Source organism: Bos grunniens, chromosome 7, assembly GCF_055505025.1.
Source record: "Bos grunniens cultivar Pamir isolate PY7600 chromosome 7, Bosgru_T2T1.0, whole genome shotgun sequence".
Lineage (NCBI taxonomy): Eukaryota > Metazoa > Chordata > Mammalia > Artiodactyla > Bovidae > Bos > Bos grunniens.
The window spans coordinates 38,844,920-38,859,826 of NC_141171.1; positions in this window are offsets into that span (position 1 = coordinate 38,844,920).

Genomic DNA, 14,907 nt, shown 5'->3' on the forward strand with positions numbered 1-14,907 from the left:
TCCGCACAGCATTCCTATTTGTCACAGACACAGCGAGTGTCATTGGTTCTGCTGGATCATGAGGCCCAAGTGTTGGGGAAGCTTTTACTGCTGCACAGCCTGCCCTTGTTCTGGTCTCCTCTCAAGGCCAGGTGGCTGGGACTTCCCTGGTGGAGCTAAGACTCCAAGCTCCTAACACAAGGGGTCCAGGTTTGATACCTGGTCAAGGAAATAGATCCCACATGCCTCAACTAAAAGATTCTGCATTCTGCAACTAAAGAGTGCTATAACTGAGACCTGATACAGCCAAATGGATAAATAATAATAATAATATAAAAAACAGGTGGCTTTCCAGGCGGGTCTCGCTGGGTAAGGGATCAGACACAAACATGGTGAGTGTTGTCTCTCCACTATGAAACGACTCACCAAGAACTGTGCCTCTCTTTTTTGGTGGTAGGTTGTGGAAGGTGTGTTTGTCTTTTATCAGAGAAGAGATATATTCCAGACCATTAGACTTCCCAAATGAAGAAGGGGTGGACCCCTGAAATTTTATGAGGTTTTATGAGGTTCATACTACTCACCATATGACTTGCATGCATCTTATTAAGACATCAAAAGTATCTGCTGTTTCTTGTTTATCAGACCAGTCAACATCACGTCAGTGCAGAGGATCAGCATCAGGTTTTCTGGAACGTCAAGGTGGTCAAGTGGTCTATGGATTATATTACAACTGAGCAGGAGAGCTGACATATCCCTGAGGTAAGACCGAAGGCAAGTTGCTGGTCCCAGTAGGTGAAAAAAAAACACTGTCTTTGGAGAGCCTTACAAATGGTATAGAGAGAAAGGCATTAGCTAGATCAACAGCTACCAACTGTCAGGAGATGTGCTGAATTGCTCCAGTGACAGGCTCCAGTGACGCCTGGGACAGCAGCTGCAATCTGAGTCACCAGCAGCCAACAGCTGAGTTACGTGGGGATGTGGCATTAAGCTCTGCAACTCCCCTTGGGAGGCAGTCTTGTTTCCAGGTTCCTATTTTGGTACAGAGGAGCAGCTTCTGGAGCTTTCACTCCAAGGGGAAGGGAACCAACATCAGCATTCTTCCAGTTGCCAGGTATCTCTTTTCCAATTATACATTCAAGAATTGAAGAAATATCAATCGAGGGACTTCCCATCCAGTGGTTAAGAGACCACTGGCCAATGCAAGGGACACGGGTTCAATCCCTGGTTCAGGAAGATCCCACATATGGTGCAGCAACTAAGCCCAAGAACCACAACTACTGAGCCTACATTCCTCAACTACTGAAGGCTGCATGCCTAGAGCCTGTGCTCCGCAACAAGAGAAGCCACCGCAATGAGAAGCCCAGGCGTTCCAAGTAGGGAATAGCCCCTGCTGTCTGCAACGAGAAAGCCCATGCACAGAAATGAAGACCCAGTGCAATCAAAAATAAATAAATGTTTTAAAAAAAGAAATATCAATTGATTTTTGACAAGGGTGCCAAGACAATTCAATGGGAAAAAAGTCTTTTCAACAAATGGTGCCAGGATGACTGGATACCCATATGGAAAACAATGAAGTTGGACCTCTTTCATATACCATGCACAAAAATGAACTCAAAATGGATTGTGGGCCTAGATGAATGAACTAACACTATAAAATTCTTAAAGTGTAAAAGTAAACCTTTGTGACCTTGGGTTAGGCAAAGCCTCTTTAGATCTGACATCAAACACACACACACACACAAAACACAGATAAATTGAACTTCATGAGTACATCTAGTACTTGATGAACTAGAGATCTTGATTTCAAATACCATTCTCCAATGAAAGGAACCAGGGCTCCTTGGAGAAATGGCTGATTGTAGGACCAGGTAGTAACTATATAAGATGAGACTGAAACATCTTATAGTGCCAGAAAGTAAGTAAGTGATGAACATACACACACACACACAGTGATGGGAAAATGTCAAAGGAACCCAGGACAAGCTGAAAGCAGAGTTGGAACAATTTGAGCAACAAAATAAAGTAGTCATGGTGTATAAAAGAGTCTATACTGATACAGATAAACAACTGACTAAATAAATGAGAAGAGACAAGTCACCCATGCAAAAGAATTCTAAATAATGTATATGGCTACTCTGCCCTCAAGGAGTTGGCATAACTCCACAGTCCTTACATGGAGGCTGCACAGAGTGTGGACATAACTCCAGTTTAATTAAGAGAGATACATCAATTAAAAATAAAAAAAGAAAAATACATCAGATAAACTCAAACTGAAGAACATCCTAAAAAAAAAAAACACCTAACCTGTACTCCTCAAAACTGTCAAGGTCATCAAGAACAAGGAAAGTCTGAGAAATTGTCACCACCCAGAGGAGCCTAAGGAGACATGATGACTAAATGTGACACGGTGCCCTGGATGGGGTCCTGGCACAGACGCAGAACATTAGGTAAAAATGGAAGAAATCGGAATAGAGTATCAATATTGGTTCATTAATTGTAACAACTGTGCCATATCAATGTAAGATGTTAATAACATGGGAACCCAGGTGTAGAGTATATGGGAATTCTTTGTACAATCTTTGTAATTTTCCTGTAAAACTCTTCTAAAATCAAAATTTTATTTTTTAAAAACGTAAAACTTGTGAAGGACACCCTAAATAAAGTGAAAGGAAACCCAGAAGATTAAGTATTTTTCCTAGGAGAGAAAGGTCCAGAAAAGCAGGCGGGGCCAGTGATGCCGAGTACTTTCCACGTGCTCACTGGCCATGATGCTGAGTACTTTCCACGTGCTCACTGGCCATATGTATGTCTCCTTTTGTGAAGTGTATGTTCAAATCTTTTGCACTTGTAATATTGAATCAACTGTCTTATTACTGCCTTTTGAGTGGAGTTTTATTGGCTTAAAACAACATAAACTTATTATATTATAGTCAGGTAGATCAGAAATCTCATTGGGTTAACATCAAAGGGACAGCTGGACTGGGATCCCCCTAAAGCCTAGAGGATCATTATTTCCATGCCTTTTCCACCTTCCAAACCCACCTGTGTTTTTTGACTTGTAACCCAGTCCTCCATCTTTAAAGCCAAGAATGTAACATCCTCAAAAATCTGTTTTTCTCCGACTCTGCCCTTTCTGTCTCCCTCTTTTAAGGTCACTGTGATTACACTGGGCCCAACTAGGTAACCAGGCCAGTCTTCCCATCTCAAGATCCTTTATTTAATCACAACTTCCAAGTTCTTCTGCCATCTAAAGTAACATATTCATAGGTTTTAGGTATCAGGATGTGGACATCTTTGTGGAAGCCATTAATCAGCCTACAACACCCACAATCTATCATTAAGTATAAAAAGTTGGCAATAAAGAATGCACACAGATTCATTTGCATAAGAAAAAACACTGTTATCACTGAGTGTTAAGAGCTCTTCATATACTCTAGATCAAGTTTTTTATTTAATTAATTATTATTTTTGGCTGCACTGGGTCTTCGCTGCTGTGTGTGGGCTTTCTCTAGTTGGGGCGAATAGGGGCTTCTCATCATGGTGGCTTCTCTTGTTGCAGAGCGCTGGTCCTAGGCACTCAGGCTTCAGCAGCTGCAGCACTCAGGCCCTAGGGCATGTAAGCTTCAGTAGCTGTGCTGCACGGCCGAGTTGCCCTGCAGCATGTGGAATCTTCCCAAACCAGGGATCACCCACGTCCCCTGCATGGGCAGGCAGATTCTTAACCACTGGACGACCAGGGAAATCCTAGATCAAGTTCTTTGACAGGGATGTGTGAATACCATCTCCCAATCTATGACATGTTGCTGCTAAGACACACCACAACCAAGACAGATCTCAAGAACATTATTCTGAGTGAAAATGACCTTACACAAAAAATTATACTGTATGACTCCATTGAGAAGAAGTTCTAAAGGAGGCAAGACTAGTCTACGGTGGAAAAAAAATCCAAACAGTAGGAAAAGCCCTGATATTTGTGAAGCTCAGACCCAGGGGGCCCTCTGCTTAGGGCAGCTACTCTGTGTTTCAGGCTTCTGCCCTCCCAGCAGATGTTGAATATAAATCCTTAGCAGTCCATTCTGTCTGCTTTACCCTGTTCTCAGCTTAGGGACCACGGTAGAAAGAACGATGACCCCCAAGGGTGTCCATATCCTAACCCCTGGCATCACACATGTGAATATCTTAATGCTACATCACAAAAGGGGAATTAGAGTGGCAGATTAGCTGACTCTAAAATAGGATGATTATCCTGGATTTTCCATGTTGGCCCAATGTAATGATATGGGCTCTCAAAGGCAGCAGCAGAAGATGGAGAGATGCAATGATGGAAGCGACTCAAAGTGTAGAGGGATTGGTCTGGTATCGAGGGCTTTGAAGACGGAGAAAGCAGGTCACGACCCAAGGAATGTGGCTGGCCTCCAGAAGCAGAAGCAGGGGATGGCTCTAAGCCGACAGCCAGTGAGAAAGCAGGGACTCAGCCCTATGTCTGCAAGGAAGTGAATCCTGGCGACAACCTGGATAAGCAAGCACACCATTCTCTTTTAGAACCTCCAGAAAGAATCAGGGCCTTGATGACACCTCGATTTCAATTGGTTGAGGTTCACCTTGAGCTTCTGACCAATGGAACTGTAAGAAAGAAATCTGTGTTAAGTCACTACATTTGCAGGCATTTGTTAGAGCAGCAATAGAAAACTAGCACAGGAACCAAGCTATGTGCTCATGAGTCCATTAATTCTGTTTCACCAGGCATATCATAGACTATTTCCAAGCCCATCTTATCACATACATACACCTTAATAAACCCTAAAGCCCAATATATTTCGTGTGCACTTTTCTTAACCTAATACATTTCTCTTCTCAGATGTTCTGTCCCCAGGATATGCTGCTGCCACCCCCAATCTACTCCCACCCCAAGTCCTGTGTCATTCTGCTCTCATCGGGGCAGGCGCTTCTTAAGCCTCTGCCTCTCTGTGGGCCTGTGTCCGCCCACTGCTATTCTTCCGGGTTGGAAGAAACAACTAGAAGAGTTTAAAAAGTTGTTCCCTGGGAGGGTGGGGACCATAGAACTGGTGTTTTTCACGCCAGAGGGAACAGCCTCTCTTAAGATTTTCTCCTGAACAAAGCACAAGGGCAAAGCTTACAAAGGCCACAACAAGATCAAAAACCACAATCTCCAGACTGAATGGTCCATTTAGTGAAGCCTGTGGGTGGTCCATTCAGGACTGGCTGGGTTGGGCTGGTTACTAATCTGTGAACTTGCGGTTTTCCAGAAGACTGTTTTGGCTTATCCAGTCTATGACATTTTGTTTTTTCTGGGAGCTGTGCCCATTTGTTGCCTGTCCTCTGCTGATGGTGGCAAAGCCAACCCAGAGCAAGGAACCAAACAAAGATAGGATCCAATACTTACTGTGGTCAGGGCCTTCCTAAGTTTCCCTTTTGGCCACATTCTGCACTTGGCAGGGATGGGAACAAGCATTAGGTGTCAGTGTTTAGGCTGGACTAGATGGGTTTCTAGGCTAGGTCCTTCCCCTCCTTGAAAGCTGTGGCTGCCACCAGGGCTTGTGTGCGACTGGGTTACTTTGATAAACAATCCAAATAAACAGAAATGGAGGCCAAGGAAATGAGAGCGAGAGGCAAGGAAGTCAACAAATACCAGGGGGTTTCGGGGACCCGGTAACCTCGGTAGGTCACTGAGACTCAAAATGGCCAAGAGGAAGGAGGTGCCCCCGGGCATCCGGCACAGACTGAACAGTATTTGCTCAATAAGATACTGTGATACAAAATCACAACACACATGCAAGTACGTCAGACAGTTACAACTTGATCACCAACAACACTGTTCCTTGGAAAAGCCAACCCGTTCATCCTGACACTACACCAAGCAACCAAGAATTCCACCAGTGAGGTGGGAACCGTCACCATGTTTTGAATGTATATAATTACCCTGATGTGCAGGGCTATTTGGCGCATTTTCCCTATAGGGTAAGAGCTGTTCTTTAACACTTAGAGCCTCCTCAGGAAGCTGACAACACTCCACCTTGGCACTGAGTATGGGGCTTGCTAAAGCCCCCAGTCACAGTTTCCATAAAGCCAGAAGTATTAGCTAAGGTTCTCGTCAGTTCCTCCACTTTGAGTTCAGGAACCAAGGGCTATCACAACTAGCCTCTACCAGGTTTCATGGGCATAACCTTTAACTAGAGGGGTATCATCTTTCTTGAGATCCCAAGTTCGCCAGCATGTCTGACCTGCCAGGAAGTGACCTCCTTACTGCCTGTAGACTGGGACTACGCAGGCCATAAACCAGCAGCAGGTCAGCTTCCTGAAATACTCTGCAGGTATCTTTTCCATGTGTGTTCCCTGGAGGGCAGCCAGCCCTGAGTGAGTGGGACACAGCTGAGCGAGTCATAGTCACAAGTCCAGTCTATCCAGCAGTAGGAAGGCAGCCTGGTTGGGCCTATGCCAAAGATTACAGCACCAGGCAAAGTCAGGTTAAACACAAAGTTAAACACAGAATTACTATAAAACCCAGCAATGCTACCCTAGGTTTATACTCAAAAGAACTGAAAGCAGAGGCTCAAACAGAAATACTTGTCCACCCACATTCACAGTAGCCTTTTTAACGTATCTGGCTGTGCTGGGTCTTCCTTGCTGCCTGGGCATTCTCTAGTTGCGGTGAGTGGGGCTACTCTCTAGCTGTGTGCTCAGTTTCCTCACTGTGGTAGCTTCTCTTGTTGTGGAGCACGGGCTCTAGAGCATGTGGCACGTGGGCTCAGTAGTTGTGACTCCCTGGCCCCAGAGCAGCATGGGCTCAGTGGCCCCACAGCAGTCTTACAATAGTCAGAAGGTGCAAGCAACCCAAGTGTCCATCAGCAGATGAACAAATAAAATGTGGTATAGCCATATAATGGAACACTATTTGGTCATCATTGCTGATACTTATTAACCTTTAAAAAAATATTTATTTGGCTGTGCCAGGTCTTGGTCACCGCACACTCAATCTTTGACCTTCATTGCAGCATGTGGGATCTAGTTCCCTGGCCAGGGATTCAACCCAGGCCCCCTGCATTGGGAGCTTGGAATCTTAGCCACTGAATCACCAGGGAAGTCCCCCTGATACTCATTAACTTGAAGCCCTAATCCTAACCTTGAAAACATGTGAAATGAAATAAGCCAGACCCAAAAGGATAAATATTACATGATTCCACTAAACGTGGAATATACAATAGGCAAATTCAGAGACGGAAGGTAGAATAGAGGTTCCCAGGGGCTGAGGTGGGGCAAAGAGGAGTTACTATTTAATGGGTAGAGCTTCCGTTTGGGATGAAGAAAAAGTTCTGGAAATGGACGATAGTGATGGTTGCATAATACTGTGAACACACAACTTAATGCCACCGAGCTATATACTGAAAAATGGTTAAAATGGTTACTGTTATGTACATTTTATTAAAAATTTTTATAAAAATGTGGTCAGTACTAAGTCCACAAACTTGGGTAGTTTTATGCTGCTAAGTCACTTCAGTCATGTCCGACTCTGTGCGACCCCATAGCCCACCAGGCTCCCCCATCCCTGGGATTCTCCAGGCAAGAACACTGGAGTGGGTTGCCATTTCCTTCTCCAATGCAGGAAAGTGAAAAGTGAAAGGGAAGTTGCTCAGTCGTGTCCGACTCTTAGCGACCCCATGGACTGCAGCCCACCAGGCTCCATCATCCATGGGATTTTCCAGGCAAGAGTACTGGAGTGGGGTGCCATTGCCTCCTCCGAGTTTTATAGATAAAGCCAAGTCAATACGTCCTATTTTCAAAGAATCAATATCTTATTAAGATCTCTAATTATTAGCCTATAATCTACATGATCTCCCAATGGATATTTTTCCTTAGTACTGACAGTTCTCGTTCAGTTGGAAGAATATATCACTCACAGACTGCTTCATTCTAGTTTGTACAAGCACAGCCTGGTAAGCTAAAGACTAAAGATAGGCAAGAAAAAAGGTCAAGTGCTTCCTCATATGCTGCTCAGAAAAAAGAACATTAAAAAAAAAATACCCCTATGTTCTTGCATGAATAAAAAGTTATCAGAAATACCAAAAGTATTCTAAAACAAATGACCTCAGTTGGTTTTTCTCATTTTTCATCACACAAAACTAAAAGGAAAAATACAGAGCATCTGAGGAATAGAACAAGGCCGATCTAACACAGACAGATCAAACTCCACCTCTGAAAACTAACTGTGCGATCACAATGCAAAAGCTAATCTACACTTTACACCACAAAGAAAAGCTCACCTCACTACCAGAAGAATACAGACCAGATCCCAAGCGAAGGCACATGCATCTACTTCTCTCCTCTCCAAAAACCCCATTAAAATCATTAGAAAACACACATCCCATAATTTCGAGAGAAATTTCTAGAAGTTCAGTACAGACTCACAGAAAAATGAAAGCACCAAAAAAAAGCCCAAAACACACAGGATGAGACTATTCAGAGGTTAAGCACAACACCAAGGAGAACGAGTAGGAAGCGACTCGGGTGGACAGCACTCAACGAAAGAGAACCAAAGTAAGACACTGGTTTCCATCTGTCTGGTCTAGGGAGGTGGGCATGTAATTTCCTCTACAAATAGTGAGCAGATCCTGGAGCAGACCAGAGTAGACTGGGTATAAATATCCGGGGGAGTAGAGAGCTCTAGAAAGAACCGAAAAACTTCAGGGAACGGGAAACAGAAGCAGAAACAGCTGAGTAAACGTGAGCCTTTAGGTGAGACTCACAGCACACGAGAGATGACAGCAGAATCATAAACATTTTTAGTGAAAATGCAGCTATTCCTTTTCTACTTTCAAATATGGCTTGAGCCCATTGTATATAGCACAGATGAACTATATTTAGTATCCTATGATAGGCCATAATGGAAAAGATTTTAAAAAAGAATAAAGAATTTACATATATATATATAATTTTTATAATTATATGTATATAACTTTTATAGTTATATATATATATATATATATATATATATATATATATAATTTTTCCTGGAGGAGGGCATGCAACTCACTCCAGTATTCTTGCCTGGAGAATTCCAGGGACAGAGGAGCCTGGCAAGCTACAGTCCATAGGGTTGCAAAGAGTCAGACATGACTGAAGTGACTTAGCATGCACACACACACAAAAAGAGTTTGTATTTATATATTATATATAAATATATATATATATATAACTGAATCACTTAGCGGTACAGCAGAAACTAACGCAGCATTGTAAATCAACATACTTCAATAAAAATAAACATACTACAAACAGGGAGTGAACCGGAATGAAGAATTAGGTCCTAGACACATTCTTGTGTAAACGTACGTCACTTCATAGTTAACTGCGACTTTTCAGAATCATCCTTTAGGGAAACCAGTCTTTTCAGTAAATAGTTGAAGTCTCTCATGAATCCATTCAGTGCAGTCCAACTCTTTGAGACCCCATGGACTGCAGCACGCCAGGCTTCCCCATCCATCACCAACTCCCGGAGCTTACTCAGACTCATGTCCATTGAGGCAGTGATGCCATTTGAAACTGAATTAGGCTGCCAGTGACAGAGGGCCAACCTGGGGCTTAGTCCCATAGGGCTTTTAATTGTTTTTAAGTGATGTATGGGTGACTTTAACTATATCAGTTTCAGGTGCGCAACACAGTGATTCGATATTTTTATAAATTGCATACCAAAGTTATTATAACACATTGATTATATTCCCTGTGCTGTACATTATACCCTTGCATCTTATTTACTTTATACACAGTAGTTTGTACCTCTTAATCCCCTCCATTGATGTCGCCCCTGCCCCTACCCCCACTCTGCGGTGACCAGCAGTTTGCTCCCTGTATCTGTGAGTCTGTTTCTGTTTGGCTTTGTGGCGGGGCAGGGGGCGGGGGAGGGGGGTGCACAATGAGCAGTATGCGGGATATTAGTTCTCTGACCTGGCATCCCAAGCCCCACTGCAGTGGAAGTGTGGAGTCTTAACCACTGGACTGACAGAGAAGTCCCAGTCTGTTTTGTTATATTTTGCTTTTCTCTCAGGAAACAAAGTGTTCAGCATCAGGTGTGCAGGGCTGGCAGGACTGCTGCAGCCAGCAACTCCTGCCTTTCTGCTGTGACACGGGACATTGTCCTGGAGTTCACCTCTTGGATGGCCACTGCACTTCCAAACATTAGGTGGACATCCCAGGAAGGAGCAGGGGCAGGGGCAGAAAGGTGAGCATCAGGCTGAGCCAGCCCCTTCAAAGAACATGCTGGAAGCACCACTTGATGACTCCCACTAACTTCTAACCTCACCAGCAACAGAGCTGGAAAAGGTCACCCTGGATTAAATCTAGGTTTTGACCGGCATGAAGGAGATAGCACCTATCTGGAAGACAGCGTTCCCCCAACTGAGTGTGTGAAGCCTGTGGGTATTTTTCATTTTTCAGATCTAGAAAATCTTTTATGGTTTGAGGGTGATATGATTAGAAAGTTAAAAAAAAGCTATTGGATTCCAACTAGCTCAAAATTAAAATTGCTTATTTTTTAAAAGAGGGATCAGGAAATATATTAGAAAAAATTTGATAAAACTAGATTGAGCTCAACATACAATAAAATAATTAGAATAAAAGTCATGAGAAATAGGAATTTTTAGACAGAAAACTACCAACTTTACTGAGGGACAACTAATTTCCACAGCCAGAGAGTCCATGTTACAAAATGGAAGGAAGGAGCAGCATAATTTGTATTAACAGTAACAGTTACTGGGGGCTCTGTCTTGGCAGACAGACATTATTATTCCATGTAATGGGTTCATGCACGCGTTGCTCTCAGGAATCCTGAGGCAGATGCACCTGACCCCCTATTAAGATGACACAGAGACACCCAGGAGTTGAACTTGCTCCTCTCAAGATGCAAGGGTGAAGGAAGGATTCAAACACAGCCAGAAATCTACAACCACTGCACTTGTCAGTATTTCAATCTAAAATTTCACATAATTCCTCCCAGGTTTGCTGAGGTACCATTGACATGTAACATGTGGGTCAAGGTACTGTCTTTAAGGTATGTTTGGGAAGGAGGGGTCTGGAGCTGTTGGGTGCGTGTAACAGGCTGAGGCGGACGCTTGATTGAAATTCTGTCTGTCCTATCTCTAGAGTTGGGAGGAGAAAGACAACCCAAGGTCACACCAGGGGTCAGAGTTTAGATTTTGGCTAAAGTAGGCACTCGTGCCTACGAAGAAAGAGAATGAAGCCCAGGAGGAGGAGCTCTGACTCAGGAGGGCAAAGAACCTAGGGATGGAGCACCTGGGCTGGAGGGAGAACGACTGGGAAAGGAGGCGGAAATGCTGTGGAGGAGCTTTAGGGAGGCCTGAGGATCTGTACACGGGAAACACTGCAAGTTAAAAACGAGGCGAGTGGCAACCCAAGGAAAAGCTCAAAGCTGCACAGTCAGGCACTGGAACTGGGTCGGCTCTACCTGGCTTGAAAGTAGAATACATTTGCATCGTGATAATGATCACTTATTTAGCTAAAAATAGGGACATAATCACATTTGGAGGTTGGGGAGAAGGCGGATGTAAAAGAGCTGAACCTCAAGTATCGTACAAGGAAGTGAATACATAATGCTGAACACTTAGATATTCAGACAAAACAGGCATATCATTTAGAAACACAAAAGTAACTGCCAGGAAAAAGAGCTAAAAGAGTTGAAACTCCCTGCCCCTGGAGAGCGAACTGGGGATCGTGGAGAGTGGTCATTTTTGTTGCTGCTGCTATGGCCTTTGATATATTTGATTTTTCAATCATTTCATGTATTATTAGATGTGGGTTTTATTTTTCTTTTTGATATAGACCATTTTTAGTCTTTATTGAATTTGTTACAATAATTGCTTCTGTTTTATGTTTTGGGTTTTTGGGCTGAGAGGCATGTGGGATCTTCGCTCCACAACCAGGGAATGAATCTGTATCCCCTGCACTGAAAGGCAAAGTCTTCACTGGACCACCAAGTTCAGTCAGTCAGTTCAGTCGCTCAGTCGTGTCCGACTCTTTTAGACCCCATGAATCGCAGCACGCCAGGCCTCCCTGTCCATCATCAACTCCCAGAGTTCACCCAGACTCACGTCCATCGAGTCAGTGATGCCATCCGGCCATCTCATCCTCTGTCGTCCCCTTCTCCTCCTGCCCCCAATCCCTCCCAGCATCAGAGTCTTTTCCAATGAGTCAACTCTTGGCATGAGGTGGCCAAAGTACTGGAGTTTCAGCTTTAGCTGGACCACCAAGGAAGTCCCTATTTGGTGTGTTTTAAAATAAACACACAACAGAATTGATACTACCTGTAAGTTATTTCAATGAACCCATGTAATTGTTTTTAGCAAAGTCTTTTTTCTCCTTGGCAAAAACTTCAGTTCCTGATGTGATTGATAAAGTTTCTGCTTTGAGGGGGTCTCCTTTCTCAGTCACAAATGTTTCTGGGGTGTGATTCTCTAGAGTCTGTCAGGGAGATGACACCTTCTTACTTAAATGGCGAGTTGGCCTATTTACAGGAACTTGTATTGCTGTGCACACTCTACGTGACATTAACTTTGTTCTCAGATGATGTGCATGGATGAATAGAAACATAAGCAATTCAAGCAATGTTAAGAATTAGGCTGCATCCTAAAAGCATTTGTTTTTGCATTCCAGGTTTATATTTCTGTAAGTAGATTTTAGAGTCTCCTTATCAAAATTCTGAATCAGAATGCTCAAGGCTGCAGAGCTGCCACAAAATGTCGCTCCAGCCCACGAATCTGGGACTTCAAACACTAGCACAGGAAAAAGTGGAGGCTCTCCCTCAAATGAAGTTCCCTTCAAGGGAGACCATGTTCTTGGAAACTGAGGGAACTCTGACACTGGGTCTCCAAGAGAGAGAATATGAGAGTAAAATTCTAACGATTCCATCCTAAGTTTGAGAATTACCTTACTAGGTAATATTTGACTGGAGTGTTAGCAGGAATGAGCTGCCAAGGAGTGCTTTCTGGGGCTTGTCCTGACCCTGTTCCTTGCACTCACCCTTAAATGGAGATTGGTTAAGGAGATTGATGCTTGGGCTCTTGAGTTACAATGCTGTGCTTGTCTGCTTTCTTGGGGAGAGTAGGGAGTACTGTTACCAAATGGATTTTGGGTCCAAGATGATGAACACTGAAATTTCTCCAGTTTCATCCTAGATAAAGCAATATTTCTACTGGACTGTTTTACTGTTATCATAGGTTTTCAGAATGCTTTGTAGTGAGTTTGTGGAAGCCACCAGAGAATGCTAACATGGACAGCTGACTCAGTGTCTATGCTGTGCACAGACCTCCTCTTCTTAAAAAAAATGCATATTCCCAGGCTCTGCCCCCCAGCAGTTTGGGTCAGTTGGCCTGGTGCCCCCCAGACCCCACTCTGAGAGCCATGGTCTACCTTATGCTGATACTTGGATGTCTGCACCCAGCCCTCCCAAGACGGGAAAGGGGAACACTTACGGTCCTCAAAGACCTGGGCTTTGGCACCCAGTGCTCTGATGGACTTCTCCTTTATTAGCTGCAAGCATGCCTACAGTATGTTAACGCAGGTGGAGGAGGTCAGCAGCCACTTAACCCGACAGCCACCCTGTGGCCCTGTAGGTGCAGGGACTGCCCTTCCCCACCACCAGAAGTGGGAGGAGGCCGAGAGTGATGTCCCTAAGGGTTGGCACATGTCAGTCCAAACATCGCCCATCTGGTCAGCAGAGTCAACTCAAGGCATTGGCAAGAGGCTCACATCTGCTGGGGGAAATGACTGTCTTCCAACAACTGGATGACCAAGAGCCCAGGACAGCAGGGTGATCAAGGCCAAGGCACTTCCTCTCAACTGGAGCTCAGGAGAGAACCAGGAGATGGTGAGGAGCAGTGGTGGGGGTGTGTGCATGGTCCAATTATCCACTGCTGCATAAAAAGCCACCCTGAAACTTGGTGATGGAAAACAGCAATCTCTTTTTGTTGCTGTTAACAATTTGTTTATTCGTTCACTTACCGATGGACATTCAGAATATTTCTTTTTCTTTTGGCTGTACCACGGGCATGCACAGGATCTTAACTCCCCTACAAAGGATTGAACCCATGCCCTCTGCAGTAGAAGCACAGAGTCCTAACCCCCGGACCACCCTGGACCACCGGGTAAGTCCCAGAAATCCCTTTAGGACTCTGTGGTTCAGGGATGTGGAAGGAGCAAATGAATTGCTCCACATCCAGTCCACGACATCTGGGGCTTCTGCTGAAGGACCTGACAGCTGATGCAGGAGCCCGGATGGCTTTTTCCCTCACATGTCAGCACCCGGAGGGTGAGGGACGGGACCAGCTGGGACTGGAGGCCTGCTTCCATGGTGGCTCGGGGTTCCCAGGGCCAGTGTCCCAGGCAAGCGGGTGAAGCTGCCTGGGCTTTAAGGCCGGCCTCAGAAGTCACAGCACCTCACCTCTGCCACATTCCACTAACGGAAGCAAACAGAAACCCAGCAGACTCAAGGAGGGGACAGACAGGGCAGACCCTACCTCCTGAGTGGAGGCACATGAGAGAACTTTGGGCAGTGCTGTAAAACGAACACAGCAGGTCGTCAGAAGACTGAATGATATACGACAGTAACAGAAGAAAACTTCCCAGAGCTAAATAAAGACACAAATGTCAAATTGAAAGGAGATGCCTAGTGCCAAGGAGGAGAAGGAAAGAAAAAAGATTCAGACCCAGAAACATCCTGGCCATGTTTCAAACCATCAAATATAACTACTCCTAAAAACTTCTGGAAAGAAGAATCAGAGAGGAGCAAGAATCAGAAGATGACATCAGACTTACAGTTGACCTCACTAAACACAAGTATAAAATCAAAATAAACCTGTTTTCAGACAGAGAAGAATTCAGAATGATAACTCCCCCTGAACC